General features: G+C 36.3%; 1 protein-coding gene across 1 annotated transcript in view; it reads right to left on the bottom strand.

Annotated features, from left to right (window-relative positions):
- LOC308513695 (uncharacterized protein) overlaps window positions 1-23,393 on the bottom strand; it is a gene marked incomplete at its 5' end in the record, with an annotated part of 75,508 nt that overhangs the window by 14,967 nt on the left and 37,148 nt on the right. The window lies entirely within an intron of this gene.

Genomic DNA, 23,393 nt, shown 5'->3' with positions numbered 1-23,393 from the left:
TTAAGCTTTTACCAAGAAATAAAGGAAACAGGGACCTTGCTAATGTGTTAACAGTAGCTTAAAAAATAAAAAAGGAACAACTATAGCCCAGTGAGTGTGGGCTCAGTGGATTGAAAGTTGTCCCATGAACCAAAAGGTCACTGGTTCAAGTCCCTATCAAGGCAACATGCATGCCTGGGTTGCAGGCTCCATCCGTAGTAGGAAGCCTGCCCGAGGCAGCCATTCCGTATTCTCATCAATGTTTCTATCTCTCTCTCTCCCTCTCCCTTCCTCTCTCTCTCTAAAAAAAAAAAAAAAAAAAAAAAAAAAAAAAAAAATTAAACAAAAAAAGAACAACTATAGAGCCATAGGAACATTGCGCTTAATATTGAAATATTGAAAACAATATCTGTAAAACTGATGAATATAAAATCAACATAAAAATAACTTTTATTAACAAGTGAGCAAAAAAAATGTGACTTTGTAAATATACATTTTACAGTGGCATTAAACTGTGAAGTACCAGTAATAAATGGCAATTCTAAATTATTTGATATTCTATCTATGAAATTATAAGAATTTATTGAAATGCATTAAATAATCCTAAGTAAAAGAAAGCTATACCATGTTCTTTGATTGTAACACTTAATATCATGAAGATATATTTTTCCCATTACTTTACTTTTTTACTTAATGTAATTGCATTCAAAATCAATAGATTATTTCTTGAGAAATTTCACAAGCTGATTTTAAAATATGTAAATATAGGCAAATAGTCTAAAAATTATAATATAGTTTATAAGAAAAAATAACCTGGGGAACATGCTTTCCTACATTAAAAATATAAAGTTATAGGAATTAATGTAATGCAGTATTTGATCAAGAATACATACATTTATGTATTAAATACACCCATTCCCATATGAAACTTTAGTATCCCAGAGGTGCCTTATCACATCAATGGTGAATGGAGGACTACTCAGCAATGTAAATAGAAAAAATGATTATCACTTTGCAAAAGAAGGAGTAGGAGGAGGAGAAGGAGAAGGGTCCCAAATCACCATAAACAAAATTTAACTCCAGATAAATTAAAAAACTAATATCTGCAATTTCTAGCAAATCAACCTGGCTATCTCAGTTTGTAAAGCACAAGACTCAAAATTTCCAGCAAATTGATGAAGAAAAATGATCCACCTGATTGAAAGAATGAGTAAACAGCATCAATAGATAATTCACACACACACGAATGACATATGGCCAGGAAATATAAGAGAGATGTTCAATATTATTAACTAATGGCCCAGTGCACAAATTCATGCACATTGAAAGGAAATTAATTAGAAGAAATATTTTAATATCGCTATTCACCTTTTCTCTATAATAGAAGTGTCAACCAAATTCATGATCAACAGTGAGAGATCAAAACACACGCGTGCGATTGGCACTAGTGAGAGCCTTATATGCATCGTGCATATGCAAATCAACTTAGCCTTTTATATAGAGAGAATAAACTTGCTTAATTAGACCTGATTTCTGATTTAGCTAAACTTTCTCCAGCCCAGTGAAGCACCCCAATTTCTCTTTCAGGTTATTGTCAGCAACACAGCAGTAAATATCAACACGAAGCAGTTTATTATTATAGATCACACAGGGAGAACAAAGGGTAAAATATTTCACTGCAGCAGTGTTTGACTATATTCTGCATAGTGAGAAAATCTGAAGTCATTTTCAAGGTCCACCATTTCTTACTTCTTTTCAGTCGATTCAAGTTTCTAAACTTTCTAAATCTCTGTTTTCCGGCTAATGAAAAGAAAATAGGATTCCAATGAGTCTCCTATCTACCTACTCCAGGACTTCTGTGAGGATCAAATGAGATGAGGCATCAGAAAATGCTTCACAGACATTTGGTTAAAGTGTGAAATGTTTCCACCTGGCTATAAAGCAAGTCATATTCCTGGGCTGAAGAAACTGCAAGGAGGCTAGTCATCGCTAGGGAGAGGACGCCAGGCGTTGCTACATGACATCATTACCCTGACTGGCACTTAGCATATTAGTCTTATATATATAAATTATTAGAGGAATGTAAGTCAAAAGTGCAATAAATGTCATTTTATGTTTATTCAATTGGCAGTAATTGTAAGGCCTATGAATGTTGATTGTTGAAGAGGATGTATGGTAAATCTACAGGTTCTCTTAGGCACTTCTTGTGAGAGTTTAATTTGATACAACTGCATTGGAAAACATTTGTCTATTTTTACATTGGAAAATACTTTTTCATAACTAGTATGCTCTTCCCAATTTCTCAAGCCAAAATCTCTGAAATCAACCTGACACTTCTTTTGTTCTCAAGACTATGATGACTTACCACCTGGTTTTCCTGGCTCAAGCCATTTTCAAGATGCAATGCTTTCTGTTCTATAATGAAAAATTCAAGGCAAATCAAGAGTTTGGTTACGCTAACTCACATGCCATAGCCAATTTATCAGTAAATCCAGTTTGTTTCAACTTCAAAATATGTTCATATAACCACATGATACTCTCTCTACCCCAACCTGCCTCATGCTCCCAATGTCTGTTGTCTTTTTGAGGTAAGAAATTAGACTCTGAAGGCAAACATTGATTTGACGTACATGTTCACTCATTGCTATTATTTCTAACAGTAATAGTTAAGTGCCAAATGAAGCTTCAGGAGTTTATAAGTATTGATGTGGCTCAGGACCAGCTACCCCAAAATATGCCACTTTGTCATAATGATGATTTTGAATTAAAGTTAGTTACTTAAGAAACATGTTCAAAAATGACAGTCTGACTGCCATTAGTTTCCCTAACAGCAGGAAATAAATCTCTTGTGATGAAAGCTGCCCTGCCTACATAGGGAGGTAGAGAGATATCTTTATCATCTGAGACAGGGGGTTCAGAGCAAAGAGGGCTGTGTAAACAAACTCTGCTTAGATTTTTCACTAATTAAGCATTCCAGACTAACTCTTTGTATTGTCCTTTTGTCATGAATTTATGGTTTCTTTGTCTAAAATGTATAAAAGTTTCCTGCTTTGGTCATATCTTTAGGTCCCATATACTAGGATATGAGACCTCTACACATACTAAATTAAATGTGCTTTTCTCTTGCTAATGTCTTATGTCAAATTATTTCTTAGATGACCCAGAACCTAGAAAGGTAGAAGAAGAAAAAAAATTCTCCTGACAGTGGCATAGTCAGAAGGATTAACTTCTTTGGCTACACACTATTTGCCTTCCGCAGCTGGGAACCCTGGGACCTCTGATAAGCACTGGCGGAAGGTAAGAACATGCTAGTCCCCCAGATCTCTACCCGCAGGGTCTAATGCAAATGAGAGTAGTGAGAATCCTTTTCTCTCCGCCTGAATTTACATTAGCCACAGGAAATACTTGTGGAACTAGTTCCTTGGGCATACTAGTAGTGATTCTGGTAAAATTGGTAAATGCATTCTCTGACTTTATTGATCTTTTCTTTTTTAAAAAATATATTTTTATTGATTTCAGGAAGGAAGGGAAAGGGAGAGAGAGAGATAGAAACATCAATGCTGAGAGAGAATCATTGATAGGCTGCCTCCTGCACACCCCCGCTGGGGATCAAGCCCGCATGGGCTGATTCTATTGATCTTTTCCTCCCAAAGATGATGTTAACATAAGAAATGTCCAAACCTGTAGAGAATTTTAAAAATAATTTATTTGAGCCAAACTGACCATTGCCAGGGATCAATGACAGGTTTGCGGTTTCTTTTATAGCTTAGGAATTAAGGAGCAAAGTAAGGAAGCTTACAGGAATGTGGGAGAAAGCGAGGTACAGCACAGCTAACAAGATTATATGCTCCCTTGAGGGTGGTTTCCCCTGCCAGGTGTCTGGAAGAGTATTACTCCTGGCATTGCAAAAGTGTGCTAACCTAGATTCACAAGAACAATGTACAGGGATTGCTTAAACTTTTCAAAAAAGAAGTTATAGGCCTGGGGTGTGATTACCAACCATGAATGCCCAGCTAGGAATTTGTGATCAGATCATCCTGGAAGGCTGCTTCCCTTAGAACTCCTTTTTCATCTACAGTCGCCACTTTTTTTATTTTGTCATTGTTTCATCTCTGTCTGTTGTGCAGTCTGTCTTGTTTTATGTCTTAAGAGCTTGGCTTTATGATCTGTGAGAACATACATACAGACACACACACACACACACACATACATTCATTCTCTAGGGCAGCGGTTCTCAACCTGTGGGTTGCGACCCCTTTGGGGGTCAAACAACCCTTTCACAGGGGTCTCCTAAGACCATCGGAAAACACATATATAATTACATATTGTTTTTGTGATTAATCACTATGCTTTAATTATGTTCAATTTGTAACAATGAAATTAGGGGTCACCACAACATGAGGAACTGTATTAAAGGGTCGTGGCATTAGGAAGGTTGAGAACCACTGCTCTAGGGTCTCTACCATCTGAAAGGTGCATTTACTGAGTTCCATCTGGTTATTAGTCAAATAGACTGGAGTTCTGAGATACAGTCACAAGTGGCACTCTCTCTGTTGAACCATGCCAGCTCTCAGGAGAATTTGTCATGAGGGATCCCAGTCTGTAAGGGGACCTGGCCATCTCGATCTCTGTTGCTTTGTGAGTGCTGGAAAAGTCCCATCCGGTGCCTGCTCAGTGTCACAGATTAATGGGTCAGTGACTGGAGGGAGCATACGTTACTATTGAAGACCTGAGACACTGTTTTCATCGCCTGCACAGCAGATTTTGCTTTCTTAGGTTAACATTGGGAGTAAACTTTCTGGGTGTTGTTAGGGATGCATATTTTCCTCTCTCTTGTGGGACATCTCTGGCATCTTTGTTTAAGCCATAAAAATGCTTATTGGCTTGACTTGCTAATGAGATTTATAGATCCTATATAGCAATGCTCAGATAATGAATTTTTTAAATTGGAACGTTTTCGTACAGACCTGTTTTATTAGTACCTATTGAAAGATCAAATTTAAAAAAATGATACAAAGAGTACAATAGAAACTTCCTAACAAAATGAAACAACCAAAATTAAACTGAAGACAAAAATCAAATATAAATCCCCTTTCTTAAAAAGTGTCTGCAGGTTCTCTTGAAAATAATCAGAAAATGGATCAGCTAGAGGCCAATATTCAAGGGCTAATAAAGCAACTGTCTTTGAATTAAAGATATCTACAAAGCCAGAATTAAAACTCTAGAAGCAAGTCAAAACTCACTTATTTTAACAGTCCCCCAACTTCACCTATTCCTTCTCTCAAATGCTTACACATATTAGAAAAGATCAGGATATTAGGAACAATTTGTCCTTTACTTAAGAAAAGGAAGGAAAGTTTTAAATAATAAAATATACTCTAAAACTCAGGAAAAAGCTTGCATTCTTTCTATGTTCCTTGAAGATGTAAATCTTTGAAATGCAAATATAGCCCATACTCACCTGAAGCTCAAGAAAAGGAAAAAAGAGCCCTTTTAGCATTCAGTTGTAAGAAGTGCTCTCTTGCCCAACTCTAGACCACAGCCTTCTTAAAATTATTTTCCAGGACAAGTACAAACCTTACTGAGTCTTCTACACAAATATTAAAAAGTGTTAGCCATCTCAGCAGGCAAACTTAACTTACCACAGCTGCCAAAACAAAATTTGGATCCAACTGGTCTTTTATAAACTAGTGAGTTTTGTACAATTGTACCCATGTCTTGACTAACATTTTTCAAAATCAAAGCTAAAAAGTCTGTGCATCTGTCTATATATGTGTCTATATAAATATGTGTGTGTGTGTTATAAATCTGTGCTGTGTTCAAACCCCAGATGGTATTGCTAAAAATAATTTATAACAGAGCCCTAAATTGGCCAAAACAAACAAACACATATATATTTAGTATTCATAAAAATTTTTCAAAAATATTATAAAAACGAATACAAAACCTTTTCAGGTTCTTATTATCTAGATAAATATTTGGTATTAAAGCTAATTTAAGTTGTTGGTGTAATAAAAACAGACACATCCTCAGAGTTATGGGCTTTCAATATAATGCAGATAAACAACTTTTTATTTGACCTGGGTTTGTTAGTCAAATAAGTTCATTAGCCCTGTTGCAAAAATTGTCAGCCAAAATATAAATAAATAAATAAACAAACAAACAAATAAATAATAAATAAGATGATGACTGACATTGTCTAATGAAGTTTTCATAGGTAATCTATACATTTGTTGAAAACAAATAATTTTAATAAATGTAAGTATAAGATTTTTTTATGAACTTTTTAAAAATTTATCTCTATTGTTGAAATATTACAGATGTCCCCTTTTATCCACCATTAACCCCCTCCACCCCACTCCCACCCCCTCTCCAGGCCTTCACTGCACTATTGTCTGTCCACAGGTCATGCATATATCCGTATAAGTGCTTTGGTTAAGCTCTTCCCACCACCCTCCCCACTTCCCTCCGAGATTTGTCAGTTGTTTCCATGATCCCATGTCTCTGGATCTATTTTGCTTATCAGATCATTTGTTCATTAGATTCCGCATGTAAGTGAGATGGTGTGATACTTGTCTTTCTCTGAATGGCTTATTTTGCTTAGCATCATACTCTCCAGGTCCCTCCAGGCTGTCTCAGAAGGTAAGAAACCTTTCTTTTTACATCTGCATCGCATTCCATTGTGTAAATGGACCACATCTTTTTATCCATTCATCTACTGACAGACACTTGGGTTTTTTATCTTAACTATTGAAAATAGCGTGGCTATGAACATAGGGGTGCATATATTCATTCTGATTGGTGTTTCAGTAGATGAATTTTTTAACAATAATTATATGTTATGGCGATGATACCATTATAATTAGCAACTTATTAAAAAAACAGGAAAGGAGCAAAGGGAAGGCCAGACATTACAGGCACATTCCCTACGAAACATCGGGGGAAGGGGACTGAACAAAGAGAAGATAGACTCATGCCCAGTAAAGTTGGGGTGACATAGGGAAGATACTTTTTTGTCAATCACACCTGGGGACAGAGATAGTCAGAATGGGAGTAGCCACTGCAAGTGCATGGAAATTTGGGAAACTTAATTCCCTGAACAAAGAAGCTCGCTCTCTTATGCTCTTGGCTCTCTTGGGACTTGTATGACTCTGATCTTGTGGGGCTCTTTTATTCCTACTTCCTGTATAGTTAAAGTTACTAGAAATAATAACAGAAATATTTTATTTTTGCAAGAGGGAGAGAATGTGTGTGTGTGCTTTTTTAAAGGTATAAATGGGCATGCATTGTTATGGATGGAAAGAAAGTTGTAGAAATTTTGTGGAAAAGGAATCTTTGGAAAAGGAATTTTATATTTAGTCAGGAATGGATGTGACTGCCATATCCATCTGCGGCTAGGGATCAAGGTCTGGAGAAGGGGCCGCACACAAATGGATATACTAGACAAGAAATATAAATTTAGAAGGCATGGGGGGAGCCAGGCCTCTAGCAGAGAGGTTCCCCAAATGCCCGGACCCATTGGCTTTTTATTTACTAGAATACACATTTGTTCTTTAGCAAAGCAAACAGAAATATCAATGGTAGGGTTTGGTAAACAATAAAGGATTATCAGGTTAGGGGGTTGCCTTGAGCCACCATTGTCTCGATGGAACAATTGGTGCATAGCTTTTAACCCTTGCTAAAGCCCAAGGTACATCAGCCTTCTGTGTTCCCTGCTGCACTTTCATGATAATGTAGACAATGGGTAGTTTCCAGCAAATGGCTAAGGTTAAAATGAATGTAATTAATAAGTGAGTATTTAATATCAAAAGTAAGATGGTAAAATTGAAATTTGGTTTCCGGTATCTTAAAAGTATAAATAAATTTGAGAGAAATAAGAGAAAGAAGGAATCTTAACTGGTGTGGATAAAATTAAATTATTATAAGAGCTTCAAAAATAAGCTTGATATCAATAATGTACTTGTATAAAAATAGGACTTAATTTTTCACTATCTGCTCAAAGGTCAGAGTTTTCTTGGACTGTGGGTCTGCTCCTGAGAGATTATGCAGGGTTCTTTACCTTTGGATAATCTGCCTGTTATCAGTGGAAATAGAATTCTTGGGGTGCCACAAGGTAAAGAATTTCCTGAGGCCCCCACGGGAGGATGGGATTTTATGGAAACCTTTATTGGTGATATAAAATTAAGGCTATTCCCCTCCAAGGTCCCATTTTTGTTGGTTTCACCATGGAAGAAGTCTGAATTTGTCTTAAACAAGGCCAGAATTAAGGCCACTGCCCAGAATTTCTGTTCCATATTCAAGTCCAGTCCAGTCTAGCATCTGGCTAGATTTGCTTATATTCCTAGCTGAAGCCCATTGCGTGTGGGGTCCTAAGGCCATGGGCCACATGGCTATGGAGAGAGAACAGGTGAGCACAAGGGCAAGTGCAGATCATGGCACGAAGCAAGAGAGAGGAAGCACGAACAAGAGTAAAAGAGAGGGAACCCTTTGGGAATTTTAACCTGGAGCTTCTTCAGACTAACCAACCAACCTTCCAAGATTTTGCACACTTCTGCTGGGATCCACCCTCTAGCCAATCCATTGTTCCCAGGCTGACAGACTAGCACCACCTCCCCACTTCACTATGCATGTGCCTGTCTCCCACTTTTCCTTACAAAATACAGTATTGGGTGGGGTAAGGGAGAGATGTTAATTCCCTGGGGAAGCAATGCTGTGTGAAGCTGTAGTTTCCTGGGGAAGCTTTCCACCTGAATATGCTCAACAATGTCTGACACTCCCTTTGATTTCTTCATTTATTAACATTAGCTTGTCACCATGATAACATGCCTAGAAAGCAAAGATTTTTGTGTTTTATCAAAATAATTTTCTGGCCCTAGCCGGTTTGACTCAGTGGATAGAGCGTCGGCCTGGGGACTGAAGGGTCCCAGGTTCGATTCCAGTCAAGGGCATGTACCTTGGTTGCGGGCAAACCCCCAGTAGGTGGTGTACAGGAGGCAGCTGATCAATGTTTCTCTCTCATTGATGTTTCTAACTCACTATCCCTCTCCCTTCCTCTCTTTAAAAAATCAATAAAATATATTTTTAAAAAATAATAATAATTTTCTGTGCTTCATCAGGTCTTTGATTGGTTTTGATCACAACTATTTAACTTTCCCATGAATAAATAAATAAAATTAATGCGTGAAACTATATGGGAAACATTATCAAATAAGTAGTACATAGCCTTCTTTATATATATATCTGTTTAGGTATATAGTATTCCAAAAATTATTTGAAATTCCTGGAGATTTATATGTCCTGGTACAATGTTATTAGTCATAATCCCATTATCTCAAAATGATGTGTGTCACAGAGATAAGCAAGTTTTCATGTCATTGCATTATAACTATCATCAGATCTTTGACCATGGCCATTTTTAAATTCTTTGTCATTTCCAGAAAATTATTGCTCTACGTTGATGCTTTTGAAAATGTGTTTCATCTGCAAAGAGATTCATGGACTGTAACCTGAACACATGTTTCTGATAAACTTTTAAGTCATACCATTGAACTGGGTAAGAGTTTATAGAAATTGGTGACTTCATAAAGCTGCTAACAGAAAATCAAATTTAACAAGAATTAAGTACATAAAAATAAATGAACTAATGAAAACACTTATAATTTTAATGACTTATTTATTTGAAATATTACTTATTTTTAAAAATATTCATTTTTTCTAGATGTAAAGAAACCTTTTTCTCTTTTCTTTTAAGCTATAACAATTGGTAAAATATATAGCTCTGTGAAAAAAGATGAAGCAATTATCTTTTCTCCCTATATAATCTTTCCAGAATTAAGGAACTCTCAGTGAGTATTCTTATTTTAATAGCAATATAGATATTTACATAAGTTCAATAAGAATCTGTTCTCCTTGTGAAAGGACACAATCCAAATCCAAATTGGTTATATTACCAAGGCTTTGGTTGGAATGTCATATTTGAGAATGATGTACATAGTATCAGATATGATCAGATAGTTTTAATGAACTAAGGTTAATTTTTACTCAAATCATTTTTTAATGTTTTCATTTATTTCAGAGAGGAAGGGAGAGGGAGCGAGAAAGAGAAACATCAATGATGAGAGAGAATCATTGGCAGGCTGCCTCCTGCACGCCTCCTACTGGTGATCAAGCCCACCACCTGGGCATGTGCCCTGACCTGGAATCTAACTGTGACCTCCTGGTTCATGGGTTGACGTTCAACCACTGAGCCCCACCAGCCTGGCTGATATTGATTTTTATGGGGCCAAAAAAGCTTTTCAGAAGAATAGCCTGATGCCTTGCTTACCAGGTCTCCCAGTAGCATTAGCAGGTGCATAAAGAATGTCTCTTCCTAGCAGGTAGAGGAACTTTAGGATATTCTGGGGACTTAGAGCAGAGAAGATTTCATCCAAATTTATAGGTATTGCAGGCAAATCTGAGAGCAAGTTCTTGACTTCACTTCCTGGCCTTGACAGGTAATTTAAAAACTCAATCTTAGATTCCTTATAAATGTTCCAGCAAAACAGATTTAAACAGTCTACATGGTCAATAGTTATTTTGCTGTCCTTACATACATACTTAAGCTATGTTATTCAAAATTGGATTTGTTTTGCAAATAAACTAGTCTTAATTTTGCTTCTTTGGTGGAAATGAGGATGATTTTAGAGTGAAAAATGTTTACATAAAAAAATAATGCATACCTGTGAATATTGGCTTCTAGTTCTGTTAATTGTACCTTTAAACTAGACTAGGTTCAAATTCTTCTAGTTTTCTCCAATGTTGCTATACTCAAAAATTTCCAATATTTCTTGCACTCTTCTGACTTGAAATTTTTGAGAACTAAACCTGTCCTTTTGGAATGGATTTAAACTTCAAAGAAATCACCAAAATAACTCATGTTTAGGCAACATTTATTCCTGTTGCTATGTGGGCCAGTCAAAAAGCTTGCCTGAACACCTGATGACATCATCAAAGACATTCAAACTATAAAGGATGCTTTGAGCCTAACATCTCAAATTCTTCTTGTCTGGCTACCCTTAGAACTCAAAACCTGATTTATAACTTGCTGAAACCATGAACCATTGTTTTTCTTTTGTTTCCATGGAAATGCTTTTCATACATACCTGATTTCTTAGCACCATAGGCTAACTCTGGGAGCCTATCTACATCACCGCCTCCTGAAATGAGCATAACTGTTTAAACTGACCTATTTTCAAGACTAAAATATTAATTCAATGAAATAATGGCACAATCTACCAACTCAACCTTTAATGTTTGAAACTTGCAGGGAAGATTCAGAAATGGGGTTCAAGGCAGGCAACCTCAAAATATGTTTCTTTGGCATATTAATTATTTTGAATTAAAGCTACTTGTAAAAAAAATAGTCAGTGCTAAAAGGACCCTCTGAGCATTTTTTTTTGTCTTCTCAAAAACAGAAAATACATCTACCTTGTAAAAGGTGCTATCTCTACATCTCAAGGTAGATAGACATCCTTATAGTATCATGCTATATTTGTGTTGTTTAGTATTATATATGAAAGTTTTCTTCTGATGAGAAGGTGCGAATGGAGCATTTTTTCCGAACTTCATGCTTATTAAAGATATAAGAAGGAACACTGTATTGTAGATACATTGTTTTATTTTTACAGAAGTCAAGTGTTAGTACAAGAAAAATTTCTCTAATTGGAAGGATGTTTTTTCTTCATAAAAAAATCAAGAATCCATTCAGTGCGTGTTCTAAATTTAATAACATGTTTTCTGGCAAAGTCTAATTCCTGTGCTTTTTCATTATAATGTTAGAATTTTGTGTGAGTTAATGTCCTTTAAAATTAGTGACTACTGATAATTTGTGAGCTCTTATTATTGGAATCTACTTATAGTTTAAAAAAATATTTTTTTATTGCTTATTTTGTCTAGGGCTTTTTGGGAGGACATATCTGCCCTTGGCTGTACTGGTATGTCACATTGACAAAACACTCAAACCACAAGATGCCCCAAATGACTTTGTGGAAAATACTAAATAACAACATCGAAAGACAGTCATTAGTTTCCCAAGACAAACACATTAATCATAACTTTCAGGGGAATATACTAGTTTAAATATCAGGCACAAAACTATTTATTTGTCATGCTTTATTATTATGAAAATGTATTTCTTTTTGGAGTATAAAAGCAATGTATGCTCAATAGTTTACACACCCATCTGTATATTCCTTGGGAATGACAGACATAAGACAAGGGCAAAAAAAAAAAAAAAGTGAGAGAGTACTGGAAAGCCAGAAGGATGCCATTCTTAACAAGAAACAGCCAGCTAAGGATGCTAGACATACTGTATACTGAACTGGACATGTTAGAAGAAGACTAATGAGGCATCTTAAAATTCTGACTCTCATTAAGTAGCAGTGTGGGTCTGTGGAAAGCATCTTATCAAGGTCTCATTAATAACGCCAAACTTGGAACGGGGGCAGGTGGAGTACACGCAAATAGTGCAAGGAGAAACTCTGCATAATGAAATGGGCCTTCCTTCCTAAGAGTGGTCACAACAAGCAGAAAGGCAACGCCATTGGGACTCCTCATGAATAAGGAAGCCACAGCAGCAACAACTAGTGAGACTTATGAAAATATATGTTGCAAATTTTAAAAGGGAATGGCACTAGATTAGCAGAGAAAATAGATTTAGCTTAGATTAATCTATAAAATAATCTATAATCAAGTTTCCCAAATGATTCCCTGAGGTAGAAACTTAAGCAAGTGATAATGAAGGCAGAAAAACTTAATGACAGTAGAGAATGTGAAAATGTGCTTCGAAATAAAAGAATTAAAAAAAAGAGTGTTCATTAATGAAAATTGATTTAGTAAAGAGGAGCTAAATAGGAAGTGGTTCTCAAGTAAACATTTAATAAACTGTTTAACTGTGAAACAATATAGTACCATCAAAATCAATTGTAAGATACATTTGCCTTAACATTTTTCACATATTTTCAAACATCTTGGGAAATGAAATGACATAAAAATAGACATAAAAAGAAAACTATTTTTAAAACATATAATTTATCATTATTATTTGAAAATGAAATTGTCTTTCTTAAAAACACAAGAAAAAAACTAAATCTCATAGAACTAAGTAAAGTAGTTCCATAAGATGTATGATAATAAATTCACTTATCAAAGAACATATGCACATATACAAATATAGCTAATATTTACATAATTGCAATAGATGGTTTTCAGTAAATCAAATGTCAAAATGATATAAACTGTCAAACAATGGATTTTTTATTATACACAAATCCTATATAATAAAGCCCTAATATACAAACGACCAAATGGCAAATCAACCAGCAGAATGACTGGTCGCTATGACATGAACTGACCACCAAGGGGCAGACACTCAATGCAGGAGCTTCCCCCTGGTGGTCAGTGCCCTCCCACAGGGGGAGCACCACTCAGCCAGAAGCTGGGTTCATGGCTGGCAAGCGCCACAGCAATTGTGAGAGCCTTTCCCGCTCCACTGCAGGCGGATAGTAAGGAACGAGGGGCCCCGAACTGTGAAACACCTGGACTGCGAGAGAGATGTCTGACTGCTGACTTAGGCTCCATTCCCTGGCGGATCGGGCCTAAACCAACAAGTGGACATCCCCCAAGAGGTCCTGGACTGCGAGAGGGCGCAGGGGCCGGGCTGAGGGACACCCTCCCCTGCCCCAGTGCACAAATTACGTGCACCAGGCCTCTAGTATTTTAAATAACTGCCTAGGCCAGTGATGGCGAACCTTGTGAGCTAGGCGTGTCAGCATTTTGAAAAACCCTACTCTAACTCTGGTGCCGTGCCACATATAGAAATTTTTTTATATTTGCAACCATAGTAAAACAAAGACTTATATTTTTGATATTTATTTTATATATTTAAGTGCCATTTAACAACAAAAAAAATCAACCAAAAAAATGAGTTTGCATGTCACCTCTGACTCGTGCGTCATAGGTTCGCCATCATTGGCCTAGGCTTTTATTTTATAGATGTATCATAATTTTAAAAACATTTCAATTGTGAGGTCCATAGATTGCTTTGAATATTATCACTATAATAAGAATCCTACTAAGAAAGAAGCATCTAAATTCTTCAGACTAATTATTTTCTTTTTTGACTTTAACTTTTTTTATTACTTAGTTGCAGTTGACATACACTATTACATTCATTTCAGGTGTTCAGCCCAGTGATTAGACATTATATAACCTACCATGAGATCACCCCATAACTCTAGTATCCATCTGGCACCATACATAGTTATTTCAAAATTATTGACTGTATCCCCTATCCCAGTGGTTCTCAACCTTCTGGCCCTTTAAATATAGTTTCTCATGTTGTGACCCAACCATAAAATTATTTTCATTGCTACTTCATAACTGTAATGTTGCTACTGTTATGAATCGTAATGTAAATATCTGATATGCAGGATGGTCTTAGGTGACCCCTGTGAAAGGGTCATTCGACCACAAAGGGGTCGCGACCCACAGGTTGAGAACCGCTGCCCTATGCTGTAATTTACATCCCCATGACTATTCTGTAACTGCCATTTTGTACTCAATCCCTTCACCTTTTTTCCCTATCTCCCCAATCCCTCCTCCATCTGGCAACAGCCAAAATATTCTCTGTATCTATGCATCTATATCTTCTCTGCTTGTTTATTTTATTTTTTAGATTTTACATATAAATAAAACCACATGGCATTTGTCTTCCTCTGTCTGACTTAATTCACTTAATACAATATCCTCTAGGTCCACCTATATTGTTACAGATGGCGAGATTTTATTCATTTAAAAATATAGTTTTTTATTATTGATAGTATTATAGATGTCTCCAGTTCCACCCCCCGCCCCTTTATGGCTGAGTCATATTCCATTGTATGTATACATCACTTCTTCTTTATCAATTAATATATTAATGGACATTTAGGTTGCTCCTATATCTTGGCTATTGTAAATAATGCTGCAATGAACTTATGGTGTATGTGTTTTTTGCATTTAGTTTTGTGTTTCTTCTGAAAAAAATACTTAGAATTGGAATAGCTGGGTCCTTCTTTGACTTTTCTTATATAGCCATTGTTTTAAAATATATTTTTTCTGGTGTAATTTCACTTAAAGCAGCATGAGTCAAATTCAGAAAAATTCTGAAAAATTTGACCCACGCTGCTTTTCCAATAAGTTTCCAATAATTTTTATAATTAGTTGTTTCTGCTTCCTTATATTTGACCTTCTGCTTAATCACTGTTGATTCACTATAATGTATTCTTCATTTCAGTTCATGTATTCTTCATTTCTGACTCGTTCTTTTTTTTATATTTTTAGACCCATTTTTATGTTTCCTATCTCTCTCTGAAGCTCTTACTAAGTTCATTGAGCATGCTTATAACCAGTGGTTAGAACTCTGCATCCACAGTAGATTGCTTTTCTACATTTTGGTTCTTTTCTTTTATTTTTTAATATTTTTTTTATTGATTTCAGAGAAGAAGGGAGAGGGAGAGAGAGATAGAAACATCAATGATGAAAGAAAATCATTGATTGGCTGTCTTCTGCACGCCCCCTACTGAGGATCGAGCTGCAACCCTGGCATGTGCCCTTGACTAGACTCGAACCTGGGACTCTTCAGTCTGCAAGCCGACACTCTATCCACTGAGCCAAACCAGATGGGGCTTAGTTAGTTCTTTTCCTGGAGTTTTGTTCCATTTTGTTTGTTTGTTTTTGTTTTTGTTTTTTACTTGGGGCACATTTCTTTATCTCCTCATTTTAGCTGCCTTGTTGTATTTGTTTCTTCACCTCACTTCTCAGGGAAGACCTCCAAAGCCGAGATATCCCTCCTGATTTTTACCTGACACAAATGGGTGTGGGACCACCCATTTCAGGTTTCTGTCCTTCCTACCAGTCTCACTGTGGCGGCGGCTTCTTCTTCTTTTTTGTTTTTTTGTATCCTTAGTAGTAGGTTCTGTTCTTCCAGATTTCAGACAGAAGTTCTAAATAATAATTGTTCTAAAGTTTAGTTATAATTTTGATGTAGCTTACCTATTCCACCATTTTGACCAGAACCCCCATAATGATGGATTAACTTTTTAAATTCACAGGATTTATAAGATTAAACTATAAATAAATAAGGTGTGACATGGAAAGGCCATGTATTAGAATATGAAAAGTTAGTTTTTAGATTACAATATAAATTTAAAAATATATTTTAAAAGATAAAGAAAGAAATAATAACCATGTAGTATATTGGAATAATAGAAATTATTTATATGATTGTTCATATAAAACAATGAAAAAAATATGACAGATATGGAAAACTGCTATAGTAGTCACACACACCCTTATTTATGTGATATACATTCCAAGGCCCCAGTAGATGCCTGAAAAACAGATAGTGCTAGATCTTATACACAGTGGGACAAAAGTAGGTTCACAGTTGTTCGTATGGAAAGTAATACAATAATTAATATACAATAATACAAGATTAAATTAAGTATATTTCATGTACTTGCACTTTAAGGGATTGCTAGACCAGATGTGTGGTCTGATTTCCTGAGGTCAAAATTCTAGAATCAGAGATCGTGTTGTTTTTGTTCTTTATTAAGGTATTGCATATGTCTCCTTATCCCCTCATTGCCCCCCTGCCCCCCCCCCCACTCATGCCATCACCCCCCCCGGTGTCTGTGCCCATTGGATAGGCTTATATGCATGCATACAAGTCCTTTGGTTGATCTCTGTGTTTTAAATTATCAATTTTACAATCTTTGCTAAGGCTTGTTTTGCTCTTTTAAAATAGATTTTAGGGAAAAAGAAATAAAGAAAAATTTTGGTACCCTGAAATGCATTTTAAAATTAATACAAAATTATTTTATACTGAATACAAATAGTTACAAACATCACAAACTATCTACAAAGTTTGTAAAAATATTTGTACAATATTGACATCTTAACCAAGTGTCACTATCATTCATTAAAAAAAAATTGTAAATGAGCTGTTCTTTAACAAAAGAAAAGTTAAATTTTCCTTTTGCTCCTTGAATTTAATTTATTCAACTTTTCCCCATATGTCTTTCTTTTTTATCATAATATAATATAGTATTTTTTCTTGAAAGTCCTTATCAAGCACTCATCATTCTTCTCACACAATAAAAAAACTTGAACATTTAAGTTGAAGCTTTAAAAAATTCCTGTGACCTACTCTAAGTGATCATTTGGTTCCCACCCTGGGTTCATTTATCTTTATAATTATTAATCATATACAATTTAATTAATTAAATTGAAACATAATAATTTAAAATTTTATTGGTGGGAATGATATTGTAGACAGTCAGGAGTCTTCCCCTTTGGCCAAGATGGCAGAAGGGAAGGATCTTACAACTAGCATGCCAAAAGCTAGAAAGATGAATGGACAGGCCCCAGTGCTGCCTAAAGCTAGTAAGCTAATCTGATAAGAAAAAAAAAAACAAACCAAAACCTCCCCTAGCTATTCCTAAAACAACTGCAGGCTGAGCTGGAAAGTAAGATGGTTTTTGAGACAAGAGTCCCCATTCTCCCAGGTACCTGAATAAACCTCTTTACTTTTGCACCAGAACTTGTCTCACATGTTTGGCTTTCATTGCAGAAAGCAGCTGAACCTGTGTATAGGTTCCAGGAATGGAGATTGGTGCAACCTCTGTGGAAAACAGTATGGAGTTACCACACAAAAAAATTAAAAATTGAAATGCTTTATGATACAGCAATTCCCCTTGTGGGAATATTTCCAAAGAAACCTGAAATACTACTTCAAAAGAATATATGTATCCCTATGTTCACTGTAACATTATTTACCAATAGCCAAGATATGGAAGCAGTTCAGGTGTCCATCATACACGAGTGGATAAAAAAGTTGTGGTGCATTCACACAATGGAATACCTCTTGGCTGTAAAAAAGAAAAAGAAAAAGAAAAAGAAATCTTACCCATTGCGACAGCATGGATGGACCTGCTAAGTAAAATAAGCCAGTCAGAGAAAGACAAGTACGTTATGATTTCACTCTATGTATAATCTAATTAACAAAATAAACTAACAAACAAAATAGAAACTGACTCATAGATACAGCTCTGACTGACAGCTGTCAGGGGGGAGGGGGTTTATTGGGGGCTGGGTGAAAAAGATGAAAGGATTAAGCAACAAAATAAAACAAACAAATGAAAAAACCTCAGACACAGACAACAGTATGGTGATTACCAGAAAGAAAGGGGGAGGGTGGATGTAGAAGAGGGTATAGGAGGGATAAATGGTGATGGAAGGAGACTTGATATGTGGTGGTGAACAACCAATACAATATACAGATGATGTATTATAAAATTATACATTGGAAGCCTATATAATTTTATTAATCAATGTCACCCCCAAAAAGCCAATAAATAAATAAATAAATAAATAAATATTTATTTATTTATTGGGAATGAATCTCAGTAAGTTTCATAGGACTGGTATTTTTTCAGTTAGATAATATATTCATGAAAACACATTACTTATTGCTAGAATGAGGCACTGTTCAATATCAATTCTATTTCTATATTTTTATTTCATAGTTATAACCTCTTAGAAAATTTTTCACATAAAGAGAGATGGAAATAATTTAGTAATGTCATTAAATTTTGAAATTACTCTCAATATATATGTAAGAATCATAATATTTAGGTCTTGGTTAATTAATTTTTTAAAGTTAAAAAAAATCAACTTGCCTTACAAAAGGAAATATTACCCAATTTTTTGTCAACCCCATTCTTAACACCAATATTAGGACACAGCACTACAGTGATATTGATTAGGGATAAGCATGTATCTTTATGTGGTTAGAAGAGATTTTGAAAGAGAAAATGGCAAAGGGATATACAGAAGATTGACCTCCATGCTTCTACCAAGCCTTTCTTTGTCCTTCTTAGCTCTCAAAGGGAGTAACAGCTAAACTGATTTATTCAAGTGCAGGTAATTCGGTGATCTCTGTTTTTCTCATGGATACAGTATGTAACTATTTTTTTTTTTAAAGAAGGGAGAGGGAGAGAGAGATAGAAACATCATGATAAGAATCATTGATCAACTGCCTTCTGCACTCCCCACACTGAGGATTGAGCCCCAAAACCAGGTATGTGCCCTGTCCAGGAATCGAACTGTGACCTCCTGGTCACTGCTCAACCACTGAGCCATGTCGGCAAGGCTGCAGTATGTAACTATTAAAAAATTCACGTATATCACCAAGCCAGAGTTATTTCATTGATAAATTAAGTATAACTGCATATCTCATTTTAGTTTTACTTTTCCCTCTTTCACTACACCTTCTGTAATTCTTTATTATTAAATTTGTGAATAACCTGTTAGCTGTTAAATGCTAAAGACATATTCAATATGAGTTCTTTTTAATTTTTAATATTATTTACAAGAGACCCAGTGCACAAAATTGGTGCACTGGCAGGGTCCCTAGCGGCTACTGGCTGTGGGCCAGGGCCACCCTCCCTTCCCCCGGTGGCTGCCCTTCCCCCAACCAGGCCCACCCCCACCCCCTGGTCAAACTCCTGGAAGAACTTGGGTCAAGAGGACTTTTATTATATAGGATACTTTTTGAGTTCTTCTGAAAAATATCAATTGTTATATTTGAAAGAAAACTGTATATTATTGACCTTAATTATTAACCTTAATTCCAGCCTACTACAATCAAGACATGTCACATCTTCTCAACTCTTTAATGTATAGCTATATTTACATGTCTCACAAGAACCTCAAATTACAATGTCAAAAATGAAAGTCAATATCTTATTAAGTCATCCCTTCTTCCTTGCAAACTGTCTATCTTGTTAATTAATTGGGTTTTATTATTTACTAAGTTAGCCAATCAATAATTTTACTTTTACCAAATATTTGTTAAGCATTTCTGAGAATAATATTGCATATTCAGAATGAAAAATAAATGATGCAGTATGCGACCTGGGCATTTTTTTTAAAATAAATGACACATGGTTGATGATTGATTTCACATAAATCCCACCAATCTGTTCTATTATAAAAGGAAACCAAATAATTCTCTCACTCATCAGAAAACAAAACAAAGCAAAATTTGGCCATAACCACCTTCCATATGCCTCTATTCTTCTTTAGCACATCTTTGGTTTTATATTCTTTTTGTACATAAAACAAATATAAAACACACGCTCTCTCTCAAAAACAGTCCATTGCTCAGTCTTTTAAAATAATTTTCGAAGTATCATATGCAATGAAATGGACAAACTGAATTGACCATAACTTAAAATAATTATTACCACATTGGTTTTTAATATTTGCCATCTTCTTGGTATACCATGTATTCCATTTAGTATAAAAATGTCTAAAAATTTAAGATAATATTAATTTCTTTAAATTATTAAAAAACACAAGAAAAAAATAGTGCAGTCTATCTAATCACCATATGAACAAACAAATCTTAAAAGTGGACCTCATATATGACAAGGTATTTTTATATTAACTTTAATATAATTATATAAAGTTTGCATTCTGATTATCAGTGTAGTGTTCTTAGGTTTAAAATGTCTGGCATCAATGAAATTTATAATTTATTTATTAAAATGTACTATTACAATTATAAATTCATATTTTCTGTCACCGGTTCAACAATATTCTGGTGATGATGCACTTATTGAGTTGGAAAAAGTAAGCTAAACTGTTGAATCTGAAAGAATCTGCCATTCCTTCATTCTCTGTCCATGTATGAATTATGAACATTTCCCTTGTTCTCTTTTCATTTTAAGATTTCCTGATGTCTTTGTCTTGCTCAAACCCAGCCACCTGTCATCTGACTTATTCACCAATGTCGTCACTTGGTTAATGCTGTTTCATAGGCGTTTACCTTTGTGTGACATCGTCTGAGCCTTGTATGCTATGGTTTCTGCCAGCTACTCCTGCAGATCATGTCCTGCTGTTATATAATCAGGCTCATAGAGCCTCACTGGAGCAAAACAATGCTGACAGACTGGCAGTGTCCCAAGTCCAGGTTGGTAATAATCCTGTCTTGCCATTTGGTCTCTCTCTGAGGACTGACAGGAATTTCAAATCATCCTGCATTCCACTATCCTGCTCCCTAGAAACCTTCCTTGATAGGTATTACCTTAAATAATAGTGGTAGATAATTACTTGTCAGTTGAACATATAAACATAGGTTTAAGAGAACTTATTTTTTAACTATGTTTTTATTGATTTTAGAGAGATGGAAAAGGAGAACAAAAGAGAGAGAGAGAGAGAGAGAGAGAGAGAGAGATAAAAAAAAGTATGAACTAACTACCTCCTGCATGCTCCCTATTGGAGAATGAGCCTGCAACCCCAGGCATGTTCCCTGACCAGGAATAAAACCTGTAGCCTTTTGGTGCATGAGATGAGGAGGCTCAACCAGTTGAGCCACACAAACCAGAGTGAAATTTGCATTTTAATAGTTTCAAACTTTATATAAAACTGTAAACATAGTATGAAGATTTCCCACATACTCCTCAAAGAAATTTACAAAATTTTTGACACATTTGCAACGTATTCCATATATGTGTGTGTGTTTGTAGATACATACACTATAAAGAATAGGAATTCAGTTATTCAGCCTCCCAAAGTCTGAGGCTACAACCATACACATATATATTACTGTCTCACCGATATATATAATATATATATATATATATATATATATATATATATATATATATATATATAACAAACTAAATGCATACTTGTATATATTATATTAGAGGCCCGGTGCACAAAAATTTGTGCACTCGGGAGGGTCCCTTAGCCTTGCCTGTGCCCTATCGCAGTCTGGGACCCCTCAGGAAATGACCACCTGCTGCCTTAGGCCCTTTCCCTGGGAGATTGGGCCTAAACTGACAGTCAGACATCCCTCTGGAAGCCCAGGACCCCTTGGGAGATGTCCACTTGCTAGCAGGGAGCAGGCCTAAGCTGCAGTTAGACATCTTTAGCGCTGCTGAGGAGGCGGGAGAGGCTCCCACCACCACCACTGTACTGGCAGCCATCAGCCTGGCTTGTGGCTGAGCAGAGCTCCCTCTGTGGGAGTGCACTGACCACCAGGGGGCAGCTCCTGCATTGAGCATCTGCATCCTGGTGGTCAGTGTTTGTCATAGTGACCAGTGATTCCCAGTTGCTCTGCTGTTAGGGTCAATTTGCATATTACCCTTTTATTATATGGGTAGGATAAAGGCCTGGTGCATGGGTGGGGGCCTGCTGGTTTGCCCTGAAGGGTGTCCCAGATCAGGGTGGGTGTCCTGTTGGGGTGCCTGGCCAGCCTGGGTGAGGGGCTGAGGGCCGTTTTCAGGGTGGCCACACCCCCTTCAGGGAAGGGGATCATGCTGGGGTGCCTGGCCAGTCTGGGTGAGGGGCTGATGGCTGTTTGCAGGCTGGACAAGGCCCCCCGTGGGGACCCTCACCCCATGAGGGTATGGCCATCCTAGGTGAGGGGTTGATGGCTGTTTGCAGGCTGGCCATAGCCCTTTCAGGGTGGGGGTCCCCGCTGGGGTGCCTGGCAATCCTGGGTGAGGGACTGATGGCTGTTTGCAGGCTGGCCACAACCCCCAGCCACCCAAGCTCCCAGTGGAAGCTGGCTGGAAGCAGGTATCTGGGATTTATTTAGCTTCTATAATTGAAATTTTGTTGCCATTTGCGGAGGCCACAGCCAGCCAGAGCAGGCGGGAAGCTTGGCTTCCTCCATCACCAGGGCAACCAAGCCTCCTGCTTGCTCCAGCTCTGTGGCTGCCGGCTGCCACCTTGGTTGGGTTAATTTGCATATAGTTGCTCTGATTGGCTGGTGGGCATGGCTTCAGCATAGCTAAGTTATGGTCAATTAGAATCTTTGTCTTTTATTAGTATAGATATGTAAACATATGCACAGAAATGTAATTTTGTGTGTGAATCATTTGAGAATAATCTTAACACGCATGCCTTTAATTCTAAAATACTTCAGTGAGTATTTCTTAGAACAAAAATATGCACTTATATAACCACAATGCAATTATAAAATTCAGAAAAGTCCACACTTATTCAATATTACTTATAGAATTAACTAACATTATTCAATTTAATAAAATGTTCAATGATGACTTTTAAAGAACTTGCTCTCCTCATCCCCCATCTCAGTTCAAGAGTATAAACCATTGTGTTTGGTTTTCATGTCTATTCAGTCTTTTTTGGAGTGGTTCTTTTGCACGCCTTTATTTTTCATGATATTGACATTCTTGAATAGTATAGAATAGAGCCAATTGCTTTTTATTTTGTAGAATATAACTAAACATTTGATTCTTCTCAAATTTGATTAATGTCCTATTTTTTGGCAAAAGTATGTTGTGTTTAACTGGCAT

Source organism: Myotis nattereri, assembly GCF_964212035.1.
Source record: "Myotis nattereri genome assembly, chromosome: 2".
Lineage (NCBI taxonomy): Eukaryota > Metazoa > Chordata > Mammalia > Chiroptera > Vespertilionidae > Myotis > Myotis nattereri.
The sequence above is the reverse complement of the archived record's forward strand: the minus strand, read 5'-3'. Positions and strand labels throughout refer to the sequence as shown.